At 35.3% G+C, this 22,453-nt stretch overlaps 1 protein-coding gene across 18 annotated transcripts in view; it reads right to left on the bottom strand.

Annotated features, from left to right (window-relative positions):
• The window catches only part of RALYL (RALY RNA binding protein like), a 728,119-nt gene that overhangs the window by 545,239 nt on the left and 160,427 nt on the right, over positions 1-22,453 (bottom strand). The window contains exon 1 of one of the 18 annotated variants that reach the window (XM_063643367.1): positions 10,517-10,529. The exons of the other annotated variants lie outside the window; for them this stretch is intronic. The gene's annotated coding sequence lies outside the window, so the exon portion shown is untranslated. Of the gene's footprint in view, positions 1-10,516; positions 10,530-22,453 lie in introns of those variants that run through there. 18 annotated transcript variants of the gene reach the window in all.

The following is a 22,453-nucleotide window of genomic DNA, read 5'->3' as shown; positions in this document are numbered from 1 at the left end:
GTAAAATTTTAAAAAATGCGATGTGATGATTTATAAGTTAGTGTTAATGAAACATGAGTTTTTATCATAATGTACACAACTTTTACTCACATAATTCAGTATTATTTTCTCTTTCAGTAATTCAATCATAGCAGTAGACGTTTTATATCAAATCATGGTCAGAGTTTTCACATTATTAAACTTTTTATATTTTATAATCTTGGGTGAAAGAATAAGCTACGAATAAGAATAAGCTAATATACCTCTTTTCTTTCCTCCAACTTATACCAATAAATTTCAATAAAGAATGTTTTTAGTAGGTCATTTGCTACTTCATTGAAATATTAAAATGTTTTTAGTTTCTATCAGAGGGTTATTGTGAAAGCTGATAAATATCTCCATTGTTTATGAACACCATTTGCCGGTCACAGTATAATCTATAATTGATTCCTTAATAGAATGATACCAAGTGAATCTTATATTACTAGTAAGAAAAGCAAACTATGTATATGAAAATGGCAGCCTCCCTTATTTTGTCAGAAGTGATGATTGATGCCTCTCTTCTCTCATTTGAATGGCATTAGGTTAGGCAGTGCATGCTCCAGCTGTAATCCTCAGTCTCACCATCTTCTTTGGTCTAACATTTGTGGTTTATGCCTGGCCCTTGGGGACACCTAAGTTTGAGAACTGAGAGTTACTGCGTAACAAGACTGACTATAGGTAACTTGAGTTGTAGAAGAATAGGTAGGCATGCCTGTCTTTAAGGAGTCAAGAATACATTGGTAAAAACAAACATACGAAAGCTACTACAGAATATACATCAGCGGTTCTCAGCTTTATTGCACATAGATACACCTAAGGGAAAGAATGCTTTTACACCGGTATTGGTGACTTGCTACGCTATGATTCTCCAGCAGCAGCGGGGTACATATTCATCCTCTAAAGAAACTGTAATCAAAATTGCAGGGTTCAGGGAGATGAAGCAACAGAATAGAGGTGATCAGTTGGAAAATGCTCCCAACACGATCTTGGGATGCCTTCTTTATTCATCCGTTTCTATGCTTCCCAATCCCTCCTCATACCTCTTTGTGAGAATTGCCAAAGCAGAAAGTTAGATCAAATGACAGTGCTGCCTTATAAGAATAATATCAAATCTCTTCTCTCTTCTTGGTAGTGATTTTGCACTGTGTCAACATAGCTAAGCTAAAAAGTAAATTAAGCAAATTCTCCAGAACTCCCTTTCCTGTGTGGAATTACGTTAAGTTGATCATAAAGAAATATGCACTGTTTATGGAAGGCAGAGATAAGGCATTACCCATTGTGCATCATTCACATTGTCACTGATTTGATGGTTTACCTCATTGGTGTGAGAAAGCAGCCAAACTGGTAGTTAATCCAAACTCACCATTTTCCCCATCTCCCTTCTGAGTTCTGGGTCATGTGCCTATGCAGATCCCTGTTGAAGAGACCAGATTTTTCTGCAGGTGGCCAACATCACTGAGATTAGAAGAAATGAGACACAGACATGACTTCCAGTTTGTTGTAGGGGCTTTGAGTATTTTCTCAAGGTTTCTTATTTGTGCTCATCAGTCCCAGTTTGTCCTCATGGGTCCAAGTTTGTCTTTGCCTTGTCTTATATCCAGCTGCCCAGAGCACCTACAATACCTTCATGCACACCACCGAAAGCAGTGGTGACAGCTTTCCAGAATTCTTCGTAAGTTCCTCTTCATGATCCTTAATTCATGTGTGTGTATGTGTGTGTGTGTTTCCGATCCTTCGATCTCCCCCTTTCAGACACTTATTTCCCCACTGTTTCCTGCAACTGTATAAGGTTTAATCCTAATCATAAATCCCTTAGTCTAAATCATACATTGTGGTTCTTCTATTTTTCTACTCAAACTATAATTTTTTTTATAAGGAAGCCTTCAATATATTATCAAATCCTGTGGGACTAGCCAAGGTGCTGTTCCCAAAGATAAAGAAATCCCTCCAGAGCAGTGGTCCCCAAATTTTTTGACACCAGGGACTGGTTTCATGAAAGACAATTTTTCTATGGACTAGGGGTTGGGGATATGATTTTTGGGATAAAACTGTTCCACCTCAGATGATCATTAACTAATCAGGCATTAGTTAGATTCTCATAAGGAGTGTGCAACCTGGATCCCTCGCATGTGCAGTTCACAACAAGGTTCACACTTCTATGACAATCTAATGCCACTGATCTCACACAAGGCAGAGCTCAGTGGGTAATGCTCGCCTGCCTCCTGCTGTGCCACCCAGTTCCTAACAGGCCAGGAACTGATCTGGGTCTGCATCCCGGAGGTTGAGGACCCCTGCTCTAGAGGGACACATCAGATGCTGAGATGTCTGAAACCCTTATGATCCCAATAAGAAAAATTGCCCAACTCAGATGCAATTCCTGTTTTCAATTCACTTCAATCTTGGTGCCTCCCTCTCTATTGCTAGTATAATGCTGATACTCTGCTGCTAGTGACCCATATTCTAAAGATAGTTTAACCATCGTAAGGCAATTTAAGAACTAATGAACTACTCCTGATTGTAGTCTGTTTCTAGCATTCTCTGGTATTCTGTTTTTATTTAATAAATGTTTACTGAATGAAGAATGAATAAATGCTAAGAACACTCTACTACCCACTGAAAAGTCAACAAAATAACAGTGGCTACTAGTTATTAATTTTCTACTGAATATCAGGTACAGTGGCTGCTCAATTTTGAAATACAGCAATCTGGAAAATAAGAATTATTATGGGACTTTTACAGATGAAGGAGCAGAGATTCAGTATTTTGCTCAAAGTCACACAGCCAGTGTGTGAAAATAAACTTCTCACCCTAAAACAGGGGCTTCTTCTACTACACCAACCTGCCTATCAATAGGACATTATCTCTAGTGAAGGCTTGCACAATTTATCTCAACTTCTTCACCCACCAGTTCTCTTCTTGATTGTTCTCCTTCCATCATAGGTTTTTATTCTTTTTCTTTCTCTCAAAGATGGTGCTCTGCAGATTTAGAATTTCCCTTGCCTCCAGCCTTTGATTCCTGCTTTCCCCAAATTTGGCCTTGTGTGTATGACTCAGCTTGACCTGCTTCTGCTTTCCATTTTAAACCTGGCGAAGAATTACATCACTAGATTAAAAAGAAAAACTTCAGCCATTGGCTTTTCACATAAATTATGGCTTAGGATTTCTTTTCTGATGTAAATAATATGTGACTAAATTCACTGCAACTCTGATGTAGCCACCCCATCCTCCACAGCAGCATGCTCAGGTCTGTTGTCCCAGTTTCTTCTCGGTACAATTTCTTCCAATGCCTCTCTAGTGAGTGCATTTGGGCTACTTCCCAAATCCCTGGTTGTCTACAGCTCTGACCTGAGTGCCTGCTGCCACATTTCCAGCACAGCCAAGGGCTTGAATATTGGAGTGCTGGAAAAAATTCCAGGAGGCTGAAACACCAAACTTGTGTAATTCTAATAGAACATTCTCAAAATGGTGACTAGAGCTTATCACATGTGAAACTAATTTTACTGTTCAGATTAAAGGCAAAAGTCATTATTTCATATGTATTTTCGAATCACACTAAATTCATTTTCCCTTAAACTCAGCTATATAATAGGAATTTAAGATTTTCCAATAGTAGTGCTTACACTCAGACCCAAATCATTTAATTCTTACTGGAAAAGAGGAAATACTAATCCATCTCAAGAAACACTGATTCTTAAAATGGCAAAGTACTGGCATTTCTTATTTGTCCTTTTTTTTTTTTTTCTTTATTGCATTTGAAAAGTTGTTGAATGTAAGGTAATATTTTGGGCCTGATTCACTGCTAGAAAAATCAGCCTGGAAACCTGACTCCCCGAAGAACACAATGAGAATTATCCAATTTTATTGTCCTCTACAGATTCATAGAATTGCTGGTGTGAGAAAACCATGACAATGAATCTAATTCATCCCCACACTCAATGCCTGCAGGCATATCACATACCTCCCTAGAGACTGAAATGTATTCTATTTTTAAGGATTTCTCCAAATCCTACAACCTCACTCAATAAATCCTTCCAATGTGCAACTACTTTCCACACCAGGAAACATTTCTTCATATCTAAGTAAAATTTCTTTTTCTACAGTATCCTTGTGCCCTCTACTTCCTCTTGTCTTACCTGTAGTCAAGATTAAGAAGGAATGCTTATTTATTGCCTTATTCATTAATCTTCAATTTTCACTGGAATGAATAACACATTGGAACTTTCTTGAACTTTTCAGTGTCTTTCTCACCAGAAGTAAAATTCTTAAACACTTAAATGTCATTTATAAGTAAGAAGTTTGTAAGTGGATACATCTCTTGTAAGATTAAAGACATTTATTGGGTTAATACAAAATGTTCACGTTTATTGTCCAGCACAAGTGCTTACTTAGCATCAACTATATTTCTTGATGGTTGACAAAGGTCTGGGGTTTCAAAATTCTAGCATTAGCTGCAAAAAGTAATCTCTAAAAAGTTCAAAGGATACTCAAGTAACACTTTGTGCTCCACAGCAAGAAATGAACGCACGGTCAGGTATGGTGGCTCATGCCCGTAATCCCAGCACTTTGGGAGGCTAATGTGGGCGGATGACTTAAGGCCATGAATTCAAGACCAGCCCGGGCAACATGGCAAAACCCCATCTTTATTAAAAATACAAAAATTAGCCAGGCGTGCTGGTGCATGCCTGTAGTTCCAGCTACTTGGGAGGCTGAGGCATGAGATTTGTAGTGAGCCAAGATTACAACACTGCACTCCAGCCTGGGCAACAGAGTGAGATTCTGTCTCAAAAGAAAAAAATTTAAAAGAAAAAAAAAAAAACATGATATTTTTAATTGTATTTCATTTTCATTAATTTAACTCTAAAAAGCCATGTGTGGCTAGTGGCTATTGAATAACACAGGGCAGGTCTAGTAGATATACATGCAAAATTGTTTAGTAGAGATTATATTTGCAAATTATTAAGTTTAGAATTAAGTACTTTTCATTTTCCTCTCAGAGCATGCCTTCTTACTGCAGGAGTTAATTCAGATTTTAAAAGCATTAATTTATTATATACAAACGAGGAAAGTCTGATCTTTGGTTTATTCTGCAGTGATTTTAGTTAAATAGGTATTTTCAAAGTGATTAGACAAAGAAAATGTACAGATATGATTATTAGACATGACTAAAATACTTCTTTTTAAAAGTGAAAGAAAGCATTACTGAAGATAACTAAGGATATTAATGGTTTAAATATTAAATCTATATATACAAATATAAACAGAATATTTTCTTACTTTCCTACAACAAATTTATCTTTGACCCTGCAAGTAAATCATTAGCCCTTCATTCTAGTCACTTCACAAGGATAGATGGTTAATTGAACAAAAGTGGTTTATGCTAATTCAGTAGAAACCTAAAAGATAATAGCATTTGATAATGAAAATTTTTGTTTGTTCTTTAAAAAAAAGAGGTCTCAAAATAATTTAAATACCTGATGGTTCAAAGTCCCTCCAAACCCCCACCCCATTCCCAAAGAAAATAAAATTAGGGTTACATACTGTGAAATAATGGGGAGAAATAATATTTTCTTTAATTCAAATTTAGTAAAATAGATTGATGTGGTTAAATACTTTGTGGTGCATGTGTGTATACTTTTCAGTTTTTCATTACCAGGTTCATAAATATATTTCTATATTTATGTATATATATTTATATTCAAGTATTTGCCATCAATTTAATCATCTAGTTCTTCATCACCTAATGCGTAAAGTACTCAGCAATTTTACATATGTTCTGGATCCTTCCAACTCTGCACTTCTCCAATAAGCTACCACAAATACTACCTCACATATAGTTCTTATAATGCTAGAGCCTAAAGAATGTCTACAAGGTTCTTTCATTTTTGTTATCCATGTCTAAGACATTAAATCAACAACCTCTTTATTCTCTCAACATTTCTATTTCTAACTAAGCAATTTTCAATTCCTCATTAACACAGTTTCGCCAGTGCAGTCAAGCCATTCTTCTCACATACGCACTTCAGGAGTGCCTTATTTTCTCCATATTTTTCTCAGCATGTAATTTCATGTCAGTACTCTAGGCTTTACATACTCATCGTTTCTTCAAGCTCCTGCTCAAAACCATGATTCACATTTACTAATCCATCATTCACTAATCTCTTCTTTCATCTTTTACTAATCAATCCTACTTTATATTCCCTTATCTGAAACACCACAACAATAAGCAACATCATTTCATGTATTCATAGTAGGCCATTTTATTATTTTATTGCATGTGCACACACACAGACACAAAATTTTATCTTCTAAGAGCCTAAAAGCTAAGAAGAGTTCTGGGGAACTCTCTAAATTCCACTATTAAGTCCTATACTCCCAGTGTTTCAATTTTGCTTCATAAACTAATTAAATGACTGTTTATTATTAAATTAATTTTTTAAGAGGAATTAAGAAATTTTATGACCATGACTTGGTATTTCAATGACTTCATTAAAAAGTTCAAAATGAAACAACAATGAATAAAATATGACTCATCATATTTAATTCATTCATCAACATCTATTTCTGTTTTCTACTTGACATTGTTTGACTTAGTGAATAATTCTAATTTACCTTAAATGCAGAAAGCAGTATGAGTGGCTCCTACAAATACTAATGTATTCTTCAAAATTATTTTGCTTTCTCTTATTAAAGTGTTCATGTAGATGGCAAACCACATCATAAAGAAAAATACTTATTTCCATCATGGAGCAGAGGAAATGCAAGAAATACAAACTTTAATGAAATCAGCCTTTACCAACTAAATTTATTTTTTCTCAGGTAAGCCAGTTAACCATTTTCCAAGATTAATTACTTTTAACTTTTGATTTTTAATGAGCAAATAGCCACTATCTAAATATATACAAATACATAAATATACATATTTATATACATAAATATATAAATATACATATATAAATATACATACATAAATATACATATATAAATATACATATATAAATATACATATAAATATACTTATATAAATATACATATATATAAATCTACGTATTTATATAGATAACTATATAAATCTACGTATTTATATAGATAACTATATAAATCTACGTATTTATATAGATAACTATATAAATCTACGTATTTATATAGATAACTATATAAATCTACGTATTTATATAGATAACTATATAAATCTACGTATTTATATAGATAACTATATAAATCTACGTATTTATATAGATAACTATATAAATCTACGTATTTATATAGATAACTATATAAATCTACATATATAAATATATAAATATACAAATATACATATTTATATATAAATATACAAATATACATATTTATATATAAATATACAAATATACATATTTATATATAAATATATAAATATTTATATTTACATATAAATATATAAATATACATATTTATATATAAATATATAAATATGTATATTTACATATATATATGACAAGCTAAATTAGAATGAATAAGGAACAAGGTGAAAATCTATCTAGTTTAAGAGGATGGTAGCCTATAGATGCCAATGATTTAAAAGGAAACAGTCTAAAACGATGAGGTACTTCTCCAGAATTCTAAAGATATAAACTAGATATTTCATTAAAATTCTTGAAAAGATGGATTAAAAACTTGTGTCTTAATTCACTTTGAAATCACTAGCATACATTTCTCCTGTGCCTAAGGTACCGGGCAAGATTTCCCAAGGAAACTTTAACCTTACAATTAGTGTTATCTTAGACAGAATTCATTAGATTCTTTTAGGTCTTGGCACATAATGAGAAATTATTGCAGAGTAACCTTTAATTTAACTTTGTAATGAATGTCTGTAACAGCTATAGGCAATGAGTGGGAAAGTGGGAATGCATGAGATGCCACTCAAAATCAAGGAAATCAATCTTTCTTTGCTTTCGGTTGATCTTACATTTCTATTCTGATGTACAGTGTGTAAATTATACCTTTTTTTCCTGGAAATTTGCTTGTCACAATGATTGGGGACATTACTGGCATTTGTTAGCGAGGTCTAAGAAGCGTCATTCTACAATGTGAGGGGACATAAGTGCATTATCAAATAATTGTTCTTCATTTCCTACCACTTTCCAATGTGCAGCAAGATTGCAAGTAAAATATTAATCAGGAAACATTACACATTGTCTTAATTGGAACGTTACCAAGAGTTGTCCAGTATTTTAGAGAAGGCAAGAGTAACTGGACTCATTATGTTTGTGACACCCTTACAGCAAAAATGTGTCAGTCTGCATCACTGCTGCTGTGTTTGTTGTGATTCCATATATTGCTGCAAACACTATTTACCCTATTATTCTATATATGTATTTGCAAGAATCTAATTACCTCAATTTGAATCTGGCCCAAATGTTTACATATTCTTTTATTTTACTGTGTTATGACAAAGAGAGCATAACGTTTTTTCTTGTTATGTTATGTGTGTAGGTAAATTACATCTGTGAATTTCATTTCAGATTACTAATCAAAAGAGTTGGTGTCTAATACAGTTGAGAACAACTGTTCTAATCTAATTGTGATGATCTCTTTCTCCTTTACTAAACAGTCCACATCCTTCGCAGTTTGGAGAGGCCATGGCTGGGTAGACCTATAAATGAATCTTCTGGAGTCTTGGAGGTAAAAATTTGCTTATTATAAAAGGGGTAAGAACAAGAAGAGAGCATGTTAATACTTTCCTGTTCCATCCTTCTGCCTTTAATGATAACATGATGTCTGTTGTAGCCATTTTGTAGCAATGTAGCAATGAGGCAATAGGCATGGAATAAAAGGGCAAAATATCACTGAACCAATATATTGTCTTGGAACTACCCTCTTGATCTTCTTGATATGTGAAAGAAAGGGAGTTTGTATGGTTTCAACAGCTATTACTGTTTTGAATTTATGCAGCCTAAATCAATCGCAACTGATACAAAACTGAATTTAATATCCTACCTTCAAACCTGGTTATTATCCTATGTATTAGTCAGTTCTCACATTGCTATAAAGAACCACAGAGACTGGGTAATTTATGAAGAAAAGAGGTTTAATTGACTCACATTTACACAGACTTAACAGGAAGCATGACTGGGAGGCCTCAGGAAACTTACAGTCAAGGCAGAAGATGAAAGGGAAGGAAGCACCTTCTTCACAAGGCGGCAGGAGAGAGACAGAGTGAAGGGGGGAAGTGCCACACACTTTTAAACCATCAGATCTCCCAAGAATTCACTCACTATCATGAGAATAGCAGGCGGGCAAATCCACCCCCATGATCCAATCACCTCCCATTAGGCCCCTCCTCCAATTCGACATGCAATTTGGGCGGGGACACAAATCCAAACCATATCATTCTATGTTTCACACCACCATTCACCTAGCTGTTAATGCCAAAAACCTCAGAGTCACCTTTATCACTACCCCTTCACCCCAACTTCTAATCAGATACTAAGTGCTCTTGATTTGACTGCATATAAATGAAGAAATCCATCTACATTTCTCACTTTCCACTTCCACCCTCATAAGCCTAATGACTATCCCATGCTATATGCAGTTCCTGCTATCATCTCCTAATTGGTTGTACTGAATCTCCTTCACCCTCTACCACACATTCTCTTTATATCACATACTTATCATTTTAAAATACAAATTTGATCATATTAGTCCTCTTAGAAAAAGATAAATTCCTTTTGCTCAAAAACAAAATTTTAAACTCTTATGCTGGTACATAAGATCAATCCCATGATCTATGCATGAGCCATGTTGTCTCCATTCCTACATACAAACTACATACAAACTCACTTTTCACTTCCTTGGAAAAGCTTTTCCTAACCCATATATTTGGAAAGCCACAAGTTACTCACTCTTACAACACTGTTTTTCCTTCTGAATTAGTTTCAGTTCTTAATTTAATACTGTTTCTGCCACTAAACTATGTGATATGGGGGCAGCTGATGTGACATATTTATCATTATAGTCCTAGTTTCCAGCAGAGTCCTTGTCTCAGATTAAGTACTCAATTTGCAGTGACAGAAACAATGGAAGAATGAACTTTTAAGATCCCTTGGTGTGATTCCAGATATATCAAATAACTTTCCTAGAGTAAAATTTGGCTCTCTCCTCATGTCTTCTTCATTGAGGAAGTAGACATATCAAACACAGAGTCTTGTCCTCTCAAAAGTCATAATTTCCTAAGTAAATTATTACTGTGATTTTACATCCTGGCTGTATATTTGTGATAAGCGTGAGATAGAAGCACTCTTGGTATGCTAACACAAATGCAGGATTCATTACAAAGCTGAGGGCTTTTCCCAGGAAGGTGGTACATTTACCCAAGTAGAACTATTTCGTGAGGTCCTAATGGTGTGACTTTTCTAAAGAACCATTAACCAAAAGAAAACTGAAACCTTTAGCTCTCAGTGTAATAAACATAAAAATCCCAAAGTATAAATAGACATAAGCTTTTAGCTACCCCTACCTTCTAAGGAGGACTCTTCCTTTGCTCAGCTTGGCTCCCAGGATTCCACTGTACTGACTTAGATATTTAATGTAGAGAAACATTAGAAGTCTTAACAGGTTCACTTAAGTTATATAAGAATGAATCACATGCCATAGAAAAAGAATAGTTCAGAATGTGGGAGAAAGGGGCCAACTTGGAATGAGAAAGTCCTGAAGCTACAGCTAGAATTTTCAAAAAGCGACTGAGGAGAAATCAGGGAAATACAGCTGTGGAGAGTTGTCTTGAAGGATGTGACTCCAGAGAAAGCTGGAAGAGAATTTCTTCAGCAGTTTTACTTTGTGGTGTATGGTGTCTAATCCCAATCCCACCACACACCAAAAGCATCCAGTAAAAACTCCTAAGAGCTGTCCAGAGTTGGTCTTATATTTCACTTTAAGGGAGAATTATTCTGAGATGGGCCTTAGGGAAAAAAAGAGTTGCATCCCAGAACTGGGTTACAAATTTGCCAAATACATTTAGTACAAGTGCCTTCTAGTAACTAGAAACTTCTAGCAAACTGTTTTTAATCAGAGTGGCTTTCACTGAGTTGAGGCAAAGGAAAAATTATTATTATGCAAATTGTAATTGTTAACACTGCTCTGGGAATTTCTTCAGTAGCCACAATACACTTTCTTTTAAAGGGCCGTGTGAAAAAAAATCTATTTTTCAAAAATAGTGATTCCCTCAGGTATGCAAATAAAGACACACAAAAGCACTTTGTCACTGTGAGTCACTGACAACAACTCCAGACTTTCAAAAGATATCCTGGGATATCCAATAACAAATAAGTATGTGCTTTAAAGTCAAAAATCTCTTACTCAAAATGATCCTTTTGTTATACAATGGCTTTCAAAGAGGAACAAAGACATTTATGACACTATCAAATATAGACAAAAATATTTATATTTTTAGAGGACTTTATAAGTAAAAAATTACTCAGCTCTATTAACCCTGCTCAGAGGAACAACTCCCAGTCCTCTAACAAATGCTCACCAAAACACCCTTTTTAGGTGGTTAAAAAATGTTTTTTTCATAAGTTAGAAAGGCAGTTAATGTTAAGTCTTACACCTTGTAACACATCTTGACATGCCCTGTGAACAAAAAATGATTCCTATTTTCTCAGTGATTCATTGATTAATCGTAAATTTGCATATCTAAAAGTAGAAATTTGATGAAAATTTCAAGCTACAGGGAAATTATAAACATTGTCACAGCTGGAATCTATTTAGGTGAAGGGATGAATTTTATGAAGCTGCATGTTATAGTCCTGTGACTGAAAATAGTGTAAAAGAAGAGATGCACTGGGAATATTGCTGTGGCAGGTGATCTGTGGGAGACACAAAAATGAATAAAACATACTTTCCGTACCATGGGCGCTTAAAAGCTAGTAGGAGATGGAAAGTTTACAGATATCACCAAGACAGTACAGTAAATGACTCACTGGAGTGGGCTAAGTGATGGGAGTAAAAACCATGTAAGTTCTATGAAGGGCCAGAATTTGATCTTCATATTCCCCAGCACCTAGAAACAGTCTGGGACACAGAGGGTGCTCAATAAACATATGTTGAATCAATGACAGTAATATGGGAGGGACTGTATATGTATATGTTAATATGACTGTATCTGGGAAATTATTTGTAATTATAGTTTCAAAAAACTAGAATGACTTTAGGCAGCATGATAGCATGGGCACTTTCAAGTGTCCAGGTGTCCTGGAAACGTCTAGGGGTGGTCCAACAGGGGTCGCGGCAATTGGCACCTTACCTAGCTTGGATTTCTATGAAATAGATTACTCAAATAAAGCATTTTCTTACTAAAAAGAGTTTACAATTTTTTGCAGAGTAAAAAAGACATAAAATTTGCAGTCCAGAGCTCAATGTTCAAATGCTAGGTCCAGTGACTATCAGTTCCCCATGGCCAACATGGGGAAATAGTTTAACCTTTCCAAACGTGTGTTTCATTATGTGAAAAAGGAAGATAACAATAGCTAACCCACAGGATTGTAATGAGAAATAAATAAGCATCAAATGCCAGTAGATTACTTATTATATAGTTTTCATTTTTGCATTTGATGGATCTCAGTTCCCCTTCCATTTCATTAATAGCTTCTAAAAACAGCCTAATTCCAGATTTAGTCTGACTATTCAGTCTTGACCTCCTGTTAGTTGTGTGGCTTTGGGAAAGTTATTTACGTTGTCTGTCATTCAGTTTCCTCATTTGTAAAATAGGAACAAAAGTGGTATCCACTCTCAGGAATATTACAGAAGCATAACAGATATCCTAAATGGCCCTTCAAATATCCTAATTTTATTTGAACCCTGTATGTTGGGATTTTCAAGGATTTGTTTCTTCTGAGTATTTTTAATTTCCATATCTCTTGTTTATTAGTTTCCATTATTAATTTCTTATTCCTTATTAACCTCAGTTTTTTCAGAGGTTCTAAATTACTTAAGAGTATAACTAGAGAACTAACTGGGTAAAATCCAAAACATGGGAAATCTTTTCCTCTGGATTAGCACTGGATTTATATTACTAGCACTGAAATAGCAAATTGGAGGGGGAAAAAAGTCTTTAATATCCCCACAAAGTAAGAATTAAATTAAAAATATATTGGTGGATAAAAATTTCTTAATTGGGTAGCTCTCCAAATTTAACTTGCTTCAAGGTCAAAAGAACAACTTTCTCTGCAGCTTCGTCTCCAACATGGGGTAAGATTCAGGTTTACACACATATATTCCATCTAAAAATTCACAATTACTGCATGCTGTGAAATTAACCTCTCCAGGTCGCCTTACAAACTCTAACTCCCATCCCATTCAGTCATCATGAACTTAATTCATTTGCTTCTTAAATTGCAAATGTAATGAATGTATTAAAAATGCCAAAATACCTATTGTCACAAATGAATAAGCACAATGCATACTTCTAGATACTCTGCAGCATCAAGTACTTTATATACCTTTTAATAAAGTTATGGAACAACCATACTGTACCACTGATTGTGCACCCCATCCTTGCAAAACAAATAAAAATAAAAACAAAGTAGTCTTAAGAGATCTAACAAGGACAAATAAAACGAAGCTGCCAAGAGAAAAAAATCGAATTAACAATATGGGAGACTATCAGAACTATCCAAAGATAAAATGGGCCATATTGAAGAGTATCTAGTTGGCCGCATTGTAGGGATATTGCAGAGGCAAGTCAATCATCAACTGGCCAGTAATACAGAAAAAGGAAATTTATGTACCCCTGAGAGCTGGAAAAATCCCTCTGTACCACAGGATTCTGTAAATTCTAAGTAAAAATAATAAAGAATAGGCTGTATTTTTAAATGAATGTCTAAAGGCAAAATTCACATTTAAAATAAATCACATTAAGTAATAGTTTGAGGAACAAACCACAACTATAAGTACATAATATTAATATCATGACAGTTTCAGAAAAAGTAATATATGAGAATACTTAAAGTTTTCCTCTTATTGATCAGTTTAGAACATTCTTAACAGAATAACTACTTAATCAGATTCAAGATGACATTAAGTTATTATTTAGTATTGAACTGGTTTTGTCTGTTACAAATAAACATTTTACTTTAATGTAACACTGTTCGATATTTAAAGTTCTAAAGAAGAGTAACCCAGAACAAATGGGAATAAATTATTTATCATTATTATTTTTGGTAGTTTGTTTTGCTATTAACATGTTATGAAAAACAATGTCATGCCACATCCGCTCACCCCCTCCTTTTCCAAGGCAGTCTCAGGTATCTCCCCAACAGAGGTGCTTAGTGCCCAAGTTTATTTCCTACTGTAAAATAACTCTATTTTACCACTGAACAAAGATAGCTGGGAAAGCTCTTTGGAGCATAGAAAGCAACTCTTCTATTGATTTCTCTCCTTCAAATAGTGCTCCAAATCCTCCCTTCTAATTATAGTATTTTAGTCTACATAAAACTACTTGCCCCTAATTACTCTTAGCCATTTTCCACTGGAGAGTTTTATTTGTGTTTTGCTTATTTGGCAGTATTGTCCCAATAATAATGAGAAGGGGCCACTTGTCACTGTAAATGGTGTAGCACTCTGATTAATGTGGCTTTGTGAAGTTTACTAGTGCCCTGGTTCTGAGGTAATACATGCATGGCTTGTTTTTACTAACTAATTTACTTAGTTGCTTATTTTCTTACAGACTTATTTATTTCATTCTGGAACCCACAAGCAGACCAGCGTAGTACTGTCTCAACCAGAGACAATACAGATTTCAAATGAACATTATAAAACAAGAAAAATAAAGCAAACTAAATTCATAGGCAAATATTTAAAAAAATTCATTTTACAAAAACACTTGAAAAACAGCACTCAACAGCAACTATTTCTGCATAGTTTTGCAGTATAGCAAACTGTTATAAGCATTCAGATTTGGAGCCTGATGTGCATTTTAGATCACTGTGAACTGGTAGACTGCAGAAGATATTGGGAGTGTCAGGGTATGTGGGGGAAATAAAGCTATAGGGCTAACCAACTGTGGTGGATATTGGTCATACATGGGGCTGCCCAATGTCATATGAAAAGCCATTTGGTACTTGAATATATTTTCAAACTGTGAATTCTACCTTTCCAGCTCAGAAGCTCAACTTGAAATAAGCAGATTCCTTTACAGTTGTGATACAGACATATGACCTAGGCTCCAGAAATCAAATGCAAAAATCAAGAGATACTTGTACTCAAATGGGAGTAATGTGAAGAAGTTTATATTTTTGCTGGGGGATTGGGGGTTGTGCAGTGGTGTCTGGATATACTTGGTGACAGCAGCAGAGACAATGATGACCAAAACAATCCAAAGTCAAGTTCTTGGCTCAGACCTAACCTCATTAAGGTGATGGGTGATTCCTCCATCTCATTGCACAGTAGTTACTAGGCTCACGTTCATGTAAGGCCAGCCTTGTGATATGCTTCTAAGCATATCTCTTGAAGATGTAGCCTCAAACTTGGCTTCCCGTAACTCTCACCAATTCTGTGTTCTAATAAACATATTACAATGAACATATTTGATACTTAAGTGTTTGCATCTGTTGATTGCAATTAAGAACAATGACTGATAATGACTGAATATAAGGGTAGGTGGGGGGAGAGAAAATATCAAGGCAGACTCCAGAGTTTGAAGCTCAAGTAACTGCATAAGGATGACCTACTAACCAAAGATGTCCAGTGTGGTAGGGAGGGGAGAGCAGCAGAAGTTCTCGGGAACTTATGATAACCAAAATTTAGTCAAAGACTGAAGTGTGTTTGGATTTCAGCTCTTCCCCTTGTTAAGTTTCTTAAACTGTAATACATAATGTTCCTGTGAGAACTGGGTATAATCTATGTGAAGTACTCACCAAAATTTGCAATACAAGTTGCTGTTATAAAGATGACAAAGGTGCAATAGCATTTTTCTGAATGAATCATCTAATTTGTAGACCTAGCCCTGGAGAGGGATGGGTGGTAAGTATTAAATAGAGTACCTGGAATCCTAGCCAAATAAACTGGGTTTTAAATGTTGGTTCTAGTTCTAGGTGTGGTCTGGAAATATGATAAAACTTAAATAGGAAGGTAAATGCAGGGAAAGCAAAGAAAAATGGCCCTTGAATGGTTGTTCCCTGGACCTTGGAGTATCCATAGGTTAATCTCAGGGACACTTGTCCCAAGCCTTAAGCAGCAAATCTAAACTAGTGGTGTTAGGCTTCTCTTCCCTACCCAGCCTGTTTCACGGTTGCTTGCATAACTTAGCCTGCAATCGAGGGCACCTCTAACCATAGGTGAGTTAACCACAGGTTAGTTAACCATAGTTAACCTATGGTTAACTCACCTAACCCTAACCCTGGCCCAGAAATGTCAAAACTTTCCATGCATCTTATGATAATTTACACACATACACCACCCGAACATACATACACCATAATCGTTTTCCCTCACAATTTTCTATTATAGGCTCGGAACTTGTAAAAGTTGGTTCTAAATAAATATTTGTAGGATCGGATTAAATTTTTAAATTGAATACCTTTTGAGAAACTGCTGGAATATAGTTTTCTTGTTATTTTGAACTTCAGAAAAATGTTTACGGTTGATAAAGCAGTAATTGTTCCTAGTGGTGTAATTGCCTGGGCATTGTGCAATGATTTGATCAGACCCTTTATATAGACCCTTCTGTACATTAAATGGACAACTGGCTGGGTAAAATAACCCGCTTTGTAAAGTGATGCTGATGGGAATGGGGGTGCAAAATAGCCTGGGAGGAATGAATGCCAGTGGGACATGCAGTGAGCTCTTGCAAGGTAAGTGAAATCCAACAATTTAAGTAAAAAATACAGAAAAAGTGCACGCAAGACAACTTTCAGCACAGTCATTACTCAGTCAGCAAACTCTATCTCTGAAAATCCATACCTTTTGACAGTATAGCCTGGTACAAAGATACCAAATAGTGAGTTACTTCCTCAGAAGTTATTTTGGCAATAGAGCTGTTAAATTAAATTCGTCTTAAAGCTGCCTATATATGTAGCAAACTGCAACCTTACTTAGTATGCAAATAAACTGTAATCTAACTTAATAGTATATTCCTCCAACAAATAGCTAAGTCTCAGCCAGTCACAGCAGCCAAACTTCAGCCATCACAAGCTGCCAACTGATCAGGTTATGTCCATATAAGGCAAATGTCTTGTCCCACCATGCCCAAAAAAGGCAAATGCTAAACTTTAACCGATCAAGCTAGTTTTTTTCATCAATTCCCTTTCTGTCTATAAATACTCTCTACTAGTGGGGACAGCTCTCTGAACCTCTACGGGCTCAGTGTGCTGCCCAAATCATGAATTGTTCTTTACTCAAATAGTAAGCTTTGCTGAATTTAATTTGTCTACAGATTTTCTTCTAATAGAGCCTAAGAGGCAAAGCTGCTGATGCTAATCCTCTGCAGAGGCTGGAGTTTTTCATTTCAGTTACAGTGAAACAGCACAAATAATTAGAGGACCAAAATGTTCAGATACAGTTTATGCATACTTTATTTTGTCTGCTCAGAAAATAGACATTAGGGACTTATGTCCTTCCCTGGATTAGAACCAAGGTGAAGCAATGGGCAAAACTAGTTTGGGAGACGAGAAGAAGGATATATTAGATGAAAACTAAATGGGAAGAGACCCTAACTAATCAAGAAGAACAGGATATTAACCTTAGAGAGGGCAGATTAGGAAGGATCTAATGCCCAAAATCAGAGAAAGTAGAAGCAGATAAAAAAGGAAGATGCCAGTGGTTAGGGGAAGACGGAGAAATCTTAACATAGTTGAGGTCAGAGATACCACAGAAATGATACGGATGGAGTGGCTGAGGATAGCAGAGTATAAAATCTGCATAAGCAAAATGAAGAAATGTAAAATGTGAAATAGATGAAAAGGACAGCAAAGTAAAGAAGTCAAGGGCTTATTACTTTATTATTGTTATTAATAATAACAAGATTGGGGGGCTAAAAATACTGTAATGATAAATGTATTTATTTCTTTTTTTTTTTTAATTGCTGTCACCCAGGCTGGAGTGCAGTGGCACAATCTCAGCTCACTGCAACCTCTGCCTCGTGGGTTCAAGTGATTCTCCTGCCTCAGCCTCCCAAGTAGCTCGGTTTACAGGCACCCAGCTACCAAGCCCGGCTAGGTTTTTTTTTGTATTTTTAGTAGGGACGAGGTTTCCCCACATTGGCCAGGCAGGTCTTAAACTCCTGACCTTATGATCCACCCTCCTTGGCCTCCCAAAGTGCTGAGATTACAGGTGTGAACCACTGTGCCTGGCCAAATGTGCTTATTTCTTAAAAGTATTTTATAAATATCAATTTCTTATTTTAGAATACTTATTTGTGTATGGTCTTAAGCATTCTGACATTTTTACTTTCAAGCTAGGGATTGTATCAATTTTTAGTTCTCCAATAAAATCAATATTCTGGCATAAAATATTCATAGGCCTGAAAAGAACATTAGCCTTTGGGAGGCTGAGATGGGCAGATCATCTGAAATTAGGAGTTTGAGACCAGCCTGGCCAACATGGTGAAACCCTCTCTCTACTAAAACTACAAAAATTAGCTGGACGTGGTGGCACACACCTGTACGTCTATCTACTTGGGAGGCTGAGGCACAAGAATCACTTGAACCCAGGATGCGAAGGCTGCAGCTGGCCGAGATAGCACCACTGCACTCTAGCCTGGGTGACAGAGTGAGACTCCATCTCAAAAAAAGTGCAATAGAAACTTTCATTTATCAATCTTTCCTACAACTGGCTTAACCATTTGTTAATTCATGCAATACATATGTATTTAATCTCTACCGTGAATACAAACATACTCCAATGACAAACAGTAACCATTTATACCAAAAAACCAACATGGGTAATAAATTGCTTTAAAGACAGGCAAGCCTGTCAGCCAATCTCGGACACCATTAAAAGAAGCATCTGACATTGCATCTAAATTTGGGAAATCTGGTCAGATGTTGGTCATCAATTTGCTTAAATACATTTAAAATTAAACAATGCAATATTTTATTCAAACATTTGTTGAACACGTACTATGGAGCCAGGCACCTCACCAAGGGCTATGTCTGCAAAACAAGAGAAATTAGAGCAATTGCTCATGTGAAAACATACAAGCAACCAAGCAACCTATTTCATTAGGATAATTTTGAAGAAGAGAAATACATACAAGTTATAATAATTGTCCCAAGGAGGTAAATTAACGAGGACTGGAAGGTTGAGTGAAGGTTTCACAGATGGAAAGGGCAGATATAAGTAAAATAGTAAAAGACAACTTGGAAAACTGCTGCACAGTCCATGGTACCTAAACTTTTCCACAGCATGCATCATAAGTATAATTATTTGATTAATATCTCTCAACCTCACTAGCTTCTGTGAAGCTCCCCAAGGGTAGGATGAAGTCTTTCTCATTCACCCATATTTAACACTGGTATCTAGCATAGTGCCTGACTTCTTTGTGGTGCTCAATATACATTAGTGGGGAAGTGAATGAAATGTGTTTCTATATATTAGGGCATGAAGGAAGGTAGACAGGGAGAAGTGAAAATGACAGGGAGATGCTGGAGGGTCTTTCCAAAGGCTGCTTTAGTAATAGTCTAAGAGTTTAGATTTTCTTTTTGAAGGTGATATCATTTCATTGAATTAAATCCATTAACTACTTACAGAAGACATACAAAGACTCAAGTATCTAAAGATAATGCTGGGGGCAAGGGTAATGTGTGTATGGATTGAACGGGAAGAGACTGAGGTAGACATGTCATAGTAGAGAAATTATGACAGCATTTTATTTCGCTTCCAAGATGAAATATTTCCAGAGTGCCTTTGTGAGGGGAGGGTAATACTTTCTAATGAAAAGTTGGCAGATACCATTGACCTAACATCTCCCTGGGAGCATCTATCTTACTGAGTAACATAATAGAGGAGGCTATAGTTGGTGACTTTCTGAGGCCCAGTACACCCATAAACATGTTCTGTTTGTCTCCCAAATGTGTGACAATGTAAAGAAAGGGAACCCTTGCACATTGTTGGTGAGAGTATAAAATAGTATGGCCATTATGGAAAACTGTATGGAAGTTCCAAAAAAAAAAAAAACTGAAACTAGAATTATCATATGATCCAGCAATCCCACTTTGGTGTACATATCATGAGGAATTAAAAAGATATCTACTCCCATGTTCACTCCAGCATTATTTACAAAAGCCACTATCTGAAATCAACCTGTGGCCATCACTGGATGAATGGACAAAGAAAATGTGGTTTGTAAGCTCAATGGAATATTACTCAGCCTTGAAAAAAGATGGAAATTCTATAATTTGCAACAACATGGATGAACCTGGAAGACATTATGTTAAGTGAAATAAGCCAAGGACAAAAAGACAAATACCACTGATCTCACTGATATGTGGAATCTAAAAAAGCTGAACTTATAGTAGCAGAGGGTAGATTGGTGGTAAGGGGATGGGAATTCAGATGGGATAATGTTATCAAACGGTGGAAAGTTGCAATTGAGTGATTAAATAATTAATATTTAAGATGATGGATATGTTAGTGTGATTTAATTATTCTACACTGCATACATATATCATAACTGAGTACCTCACAATTAGTCACAATAAATTGTTAAAAATTAAATTAAATCAAAACAAACACACCCCCAGAATAAGAAAGAAAATATAATGGAGTAAGTGTTACTACGTCAAACTAAAAGCCCGTTAATGCAATCATCTTACACCTTCCCCAACAGACTCATCTATTCACTTATGTCACTGCCCACCTCCTGAAAGTACGTAGGTATGTTACACTACTTTAAATAATCTTCCTTGAATAAAGGAAAAAATACATACAATTATAAAGTTTAAAGGTATGATAATAGTACTTTCAATAATAATATAGTTTTCTATTTTTTTCATAACAAAATAATCTTGATCAATTGTAAGATTTACAAGTATTTCTTAATAGGTTAATCTGTATTATACCTAATCATAGTCTCCTCTGTGAAATCATGGGTTGCAATTGCTGTAAAAAATAAACTGAAGAGAAAACAAATCCATTTCAAAGTCCCCTCCCACTGTGACAAATAACTTTATAAAAAATGAAATTCCTGTTGCACAAGATTACACTAATAATGATAATTATAAACCATAAGTATTAGGCATTTTAATATGAAATTGAACACATTGGAGATTTTTCTAAACATAATCAGTAAACCAATTGCCATATATCACTGTAGGTCATATCCAGTTATCTTTATACTTTTATATAAGTTATTTCTGTTTTGTTTTCAATTGTCTAAAAAAAAAAAAAAACTCTTGAGCTCAGGAGTTCAAGACTAACCTGGGAAACATGACTAAACCTCATCTTTACAAAAACAACAAAAATTAGCCCAGTGTGGTGGCTCATGCTGATAGTCCCAGCTACTTGGGAGGCTGAGGCAGGAGGAATGGTTGAGTCCTGGAGGTTGAGGTTGCAGTGAGCCATGATTGCACCACTGTACTCCAGCCTGGGTGACAGAGTGAGACCTTTTCTTAAAAAATAAAACTAAATAAATAAATAAATAAATCATATTGTGTTAGCCTTCTGTTTATCTGTGCTTCTTCTTGAAAGAAAGAATTAAGAGGAGGAAAAATATCACTTTATATAGGGGCAGAATTACTTAATTCACTTACATCTAAGTATTTCAACTGTAAAACATAAGACTGCTTATTTTGTTTAGCCTTCCAGTTTTTCAATTTTGTATTATTTGGATAATTCTTTGCTGAGCTATGTAGAAAAGTATCAATGTCAGCATTGATAAATGTATGTACTCTATTTGCTTTTAAAAGTGCAAGGAGGATGTATCCGACATTCAGAGTGAGCAGAGCAATACTTATCTGCATTTTTGAAGGTCTGCAAAAGTCCCATGAATTGTAAGAAGCTGACATAACTAATATTTCATACCACTATGAATATAACTCGTTAATAGTATAAACCTATTGACAGTAAATATCCTCCATACCTCTCTGTGGAAGGATTTTCCTTAAATTTTCATAGAGAAGTAACCTATAGAACTAAATCTTTAAAATATACTCCTTTGATAAAAATTATTCTTTAATAGCAAGAATCACAGCTGTTAATGCTGTGATCCACTTTGAATGCAGAATGACTTCTTTACTTCTGTGATGCCTACCAAATGGTCGGTGTCTAAGTATCATACTACTTTGCAGAATTTCTGTGCATTTTAAAAATAGGAAAGATTGTTATAATTCTATTATGACTTTTGATTCAAGTTCCAAACAGTAGGAAAAGCTAGAGGCCTAACAGTAGTTCTGCTTGTCCACTCGTTATATTTTTACAATTATAAAGTTTAAAGGTATGATAATAGTACTTTCAATAGTAA

Source organism: Symphalangus syndactylus, chromosome 7 (assembly GCF_028878055.3).
Source record: "Symphalangus syndactylus isolate Jambi chromosome 7, NHGRI_mSymSyn1-v2.1_pri, whole genome shotgun sequence".
Classification (NCBI taxonomy): Eukaryota; Metazoa; Chordata; class Mammalia; order Primates; family Hylobatidae; genus Symphalangus; species Symphalangus syndactylus.
Note: the sequence above shows the minus strand (reverse complement) of the source record. Positions and strands in the feature narration are given on the sequence as shown.